This window comes from Austrofundulus limnaeus, unplaced genomic scaffold, assembly GCF_001266775.1.
Source record: "Austrofundulus limnaeus strain Quisiro unplaced genomic scaffold, Austrofundulus_limnaeus-1.0 Scaffold376, whole genome shotgun sequence".
NCBI classification, from domain to species: domain Eukaryota; kingdom Metazoa; phylum Chordata; class Actinopteri; order Cyprinodontiformes; family Rivulidae; genus Austrofundulus; species Austrofundulus limnaeus.
This window is the reverse complement of record NW_013952778.1, coordinates 173,737-178,693: the sequence shown is the minus strand read 5'-3', so window position 1 is coordinate 178,693 and position 4,957 is coordinate 173,737. Positions and strand designations below refer to the sequence as shown.

General features: G+C 39.0%; 1 protein-coding gene across 1 annotated transcript in view; it reads right to left on the bottom strand.

The window, feature by feature from the left end:
- Window positions 1–2,558, bottom strand: part of LOC106528390 (inositol-3-phosphate synthase 1-A) — a gene marked incomplete in the record, with an annotated part of 15,203 nt that extends 12,645 nt beyond the window's left edge. Inside the window, 1 exon segment of the mRNA XM_014023542.1 lies at window positions 2,403–2,558.
- Between the last annotated feature and the right edge of the window lie 2,399 nt (window positions 2,559–4,957).

Genomic DNA, 4,957 nt, shown 5'->3' with positions numbered 1-4,957 from the left:
GAGAGTCCACTTTGTTAAACATTCTTTTAAAAATGAAAGTTTATTGATTTATTACACTTACACATTACGCTTTTATAATTATTAGTTGTAAAACGGTCACCAGACAATATTATCGTTTATCGCAATAAATTTTGAGACAATTAATCGCCCAGCAAAATTTGTTATCGTGACAGGCCTAACAGTGAGTATCTGTAGGCCTATATACAGGCCCACTGACTGATTACAAGACTGTAGACACCAGTGATGATAATTACTGGACACAAAAGATTTGATAAGATATATCCATTTGGTCACATTATTTTCAGGGGTGCCATCATTTTTGTCCAGGCCTGTTTGGTTGAAAAGAAATGTCTGACTTTCATTTTTATTATTATTTTTATTTATTATTACTTTTGTCAGATTCAAGTTATTTTGTGACCATTGTGGGGTTTTTCTTTCATTAAACGAGGGGTACCAACAATTTTGTCCACATGTGTATGCGTTGGGAATGACTCAACCTCAATCTTATAACTTTAAGATTAATATCTAAAACGCACTGAAAGAGTTATTTTTGTGTTGCTGATGTTGATAAGCTGTGGAGGCTATCTTAAATAGGTTAATCAGTTGTATATGTACTAGAGCTGGGCAATAAATCGATTTAATCGAATAATTTGAATTTTCCATTTAAAAAGATTTAATTTTTGGAAAATCGCGATTTTTTTCCCCCCACCAGTGCACTCTTTGGGGCTTCTGTAGTTCAGAGGTCATCCCACCTGTCCCTCAAGATGCTTGGTACGTGACATGACAATATGGCAGCTAGCAAAGAGGATCTACTTCCCCCAAAAAGTCACTGTTGCTTCAGTTTTCTGGAACTGGTTAGGTTTTGCAACCTCGAACATGGAGCAACAAACACCTCACTGCAAAATCTGTTTAAAGACTCTTGCTACAAAAAGCAGGAGTGTATACAACAAATTTGTTTAGACACACGAAACAGAGGCATTCAATTAATTTGGAAGCAAAATCGATTAAAATCAAAAATCGAATTTGGGATGAAAAAAATCTGAGGGTTTTTTTTTTTTTCTTTTTGGAGCGCGGGGAGTGGGGGGGGGGGGGGGGCATATCGCCCAGCCCTAATATGTACACTAATTTCTAAAGTCTCATTCAAATCTGTACAGTAGTACATGCTGCTCATGACTTTTTTTTTTTTTTTTTTGCCACAGACAGAAAAAGGGGTTGACGCCAAATACTAATGTCTTTTGAGAAAAATGTTGAATTTGTTCTATTTTATTATTATTGTTGTAGCTGGGGGATATGGCTAAGCTTTTACAGGGTATCTACTAAATAACAATACGAAGTAATTTAAATGAAACAGCCCTACCCGCTATCTTCCTTACATTGGCAGTACCGGAACTCACAACAGCGGAACTCATTTTCATCTTTCACAATAAGAGTCTCAAATGCAACTTGACTCGCAATTTTACTTGTTTCTAGAAATTTACACAGTGTAAACTTACACAGTGTAAATTTTACTATAAAAAAGGCAACTATAATGGAATCTACTATCAAAATATTCTGATGGTTATAGAGTTTTTTTACGTCAATACTCGGCGTGCATGTTTGGGGTTCTTATTGTGAATAACTGATTCTTACGGAGTTCCGCTGCGGATTGATTTCAAAAGAACGCTTCCGCGTAGTGATGCGACTGCTCAATGAGGTATAAAGGGGTGATAATGGAGGTGTATATACGTCATTGGGAGTGCTCTTGTGGATCCGTTCATTTAAAAAAAGCGGTACCGCCAGTGACGTAATTATAGCTACGGGTACGGTCGCCCGTCGAGCCCTCACGAGAAGGATCTAGTGGCTCTCATAGTGGTCCTGTTTTTCCTCGCCTCCAAGGGGGCGTGTGATCTCACGTGCCAATCAGGCATCTCAACCATACAAAGTCCACACAAAAGAAAGCGCTGTTTTCAACCGTCTTAGTTTATTTATAGGCGATAATATACTGTCTATATAAATGTGCTATTGAAGAACAGTAGGTTGCAAATGGTATGTCTTGTCTATGATAGTTTTCTTGAAAATAAGATTATTTTAAGTAGCTGGAACGACACTTCAACATTTTCCATTTGTGTTATTTTGCAGACAAAAGTGCACCAACAACATTCAGCTTTAACAACAACAACAACAAATCGGAACTACAGTTCGCTTTCTCAGGAATTGTTTTGAAACACTTTCATTTTTCCCCTCAATAAGTCCTCTATTTTTATTTCTGTAAATTATTTTCCTACTTTATATATTTGTACCAATTTGACTTTAGCTTGGTCTTTTTACCTGAGTGACCCTACTTCTGCAAAGCAAACAAAAATCTAAGTTTGGTAAGAATATAGCATTCAAAAAGTAAAATAAAACATCAAACCTCTTCTTACCTTTACACTCCTCTTCACGTGCACAAAAAATAAACAAGATCAACAAAAGGCTTCCACTGAGGTCCTCTTTGGTCTGAATGTTTTTGTCTGGAAATTTCCAGCTTGGGTGTCTTCTGCTTGATTGAAGAGTTTTTCTTCTTCTTGCTTCCGATTCGCTGCTGTCAGCCAATCAGCGCTCCGACTGGCTTTTAAAGCCTAGGAGGATGGCAGCAGCAGCCAATGGCAGCTCGCCTTACACACGCCCAGCATCCTTGGGGCGGGACCAGCCGGGGTAAAATATTCCACTGCAGGAAAGAAAAATCTTCCATTGACTTGCAGGTGGAGGATTAAAGCTTTCCAGAAGAAAACAAAGCACATTGTGAGACGTGTTACACAATCACTTGGCAATCTAACATTGCTTATTTTAATTGGTTTATGACGTTCATGCATGTATAATTATCTTATTCAGCTAATGTATCATGCATAAAAACATCTTGAAATAAAAACAAACAAATAAATAGTAGATACAGCTTTAAATATCTGCACAGGAGTCTATAACAAAGCATCAAAATGCCTCAACAAACTCAGGACATAATATTTAATGGCAGTTAATCTTATTGTTGAATAAATAAGTGATTTGCAAATTTCAAACTCACATTTTGTTTGCAGTAAAATATAGTTAACAAATCCAATGTTTCAACAAAGAAATTGTATATTTTTTTAGTGAAAAAAATGTTCCTTTGAACTTTCTGGCAGGCACAATTTTAAGAAAAGGGGCAACAATGTGGTTCGATTAAGTCCAGCGCTTTTTGGATCAGCAATCATTCACTGAGCAACATGTCACCCAGTGCTACAGCACTGGATTCTTTCATCTCTAAATTCCTTTGGGAAAATAAAACTCCATGTATTAGTCTAAAAACACTACAGAAAACTAAAGATAAGGGAGGACTAGACCTTCCCAACTTCTACCACTGCTTCATGGCCAACAGGTTACAGTGCATCTCAAAATGGATAAATCCTAGCCCATTAGACGAATCCTGGATAGAACAAACACTGTGCCATAACATTAGGGTTTCAGACCTTCCATTCATTAAACCATAAAACAACATGTCTGCTTTAAAAGCATTAATATCAGCTCATCTCTGGCAGCATGGTGAGAATTTCTGAAAATGACAAAGTCTTCACTAATCCCCTGTAGACAAACACCCATCTGGAACAATCCTGACATCTTACAACAAAAAACTGTTAAACTTCCCAGGTTGGAGATGTAAAGGAGTTGAACTTCTGGGACATATATTTGAGGGTGCAGACTTTGTTCAATTTAACAGATTAATAATACAATATGGCATTGACAAGAAGAAATTTTTAGAATATTAACAAATTAAATCTATCATAAAATATAAATTTAAGCTCAATAATATTTGATTAGAAACACCATCAAATGTATTAATATTTCTTCATCTTAAATCCCCAAAATTGTTATCTAAAATCTACAAAAAATTGTCTGGCATAGATGACTCAATATCACTCCCTATGGTTAAATGGGAGACAGACTTATCAGTTAACTTTGACCAGAACACCTGGTCTCAAATATGCTTAAGAACATTTAAAATGACTAGAAACCCCAATTTACAATTAATTCAATATAAAGTCCTTTAGAGTACATTACACAGGTCAGCGAATGTTCGAGATGGGTTTTGCATCGTTTGACACGTCCTCACAATGCGCAGACTTGTCTAAATGTCTGAAATGTAATATTCCACTCTCTCCGTCTGTTTTCTTATTGGCTATTTTAGATGATGTCACCTCAGAGAAAAACAAATCTCACATGATTCTCACTGCCTTACGTATCACAAAGAAAACCATACTCTTGAATGGAAAAATAAAAACGCTATTAGTATTAACCAGTATAGAAATCTCTTATTAGATCACATTAGTCTGGAGTCAGCCTCTGCCGCTACATCAGATCAACATCTCTGGGCTCCTTTAACCCGCTTAATCACAAAGGTGGGGGGTCCGGACCGCGTCTTGTGGGGCAGTGGAGCTGGGGGGTATCGGGGTTTGGGGCATCTGGGGGTGTTCTTGGGGGCGGCGCGGCTGGGGATTCCCAGGCAGGGGGTGCGCCCTGGGGGCCAGGGCCTCTATGTCCATGCCTGGATCTGCTCTGGCGTGGTGGGTACCGGCGGGGCCTGTGAGCTCGTCGCTGCTGGCCCCAGGAGTTACTGAGTGTGGTCACTGTTGGGGCTCTCCCAGTTCTCTCTTGTGGTCCTCTTTGGGGGGTGGGTGGGCGGCCCTTCCGGCACGGGTGTCTCTGGGGCTCGGCGCTTGGGGTCCCTCTCGGGGTCTTTGGCGTTGGTCTCCCTTATGTCAGCTTTGGGCTTTGCGGGTCGGGTCTGTGGTCCTCCACAGTCACTTTGAAACATTCCATTGGAGAGATCTTGTGTATACATGCTCACAACTGCAAACAAACAGGTGTTTACATCCTGGGTTTTCTACTCAGACTCTGACTGAATGGTATGTGCACATGGGTATGTGTGCACATGGGTATGTGTGTGTATATATATATATATATATAT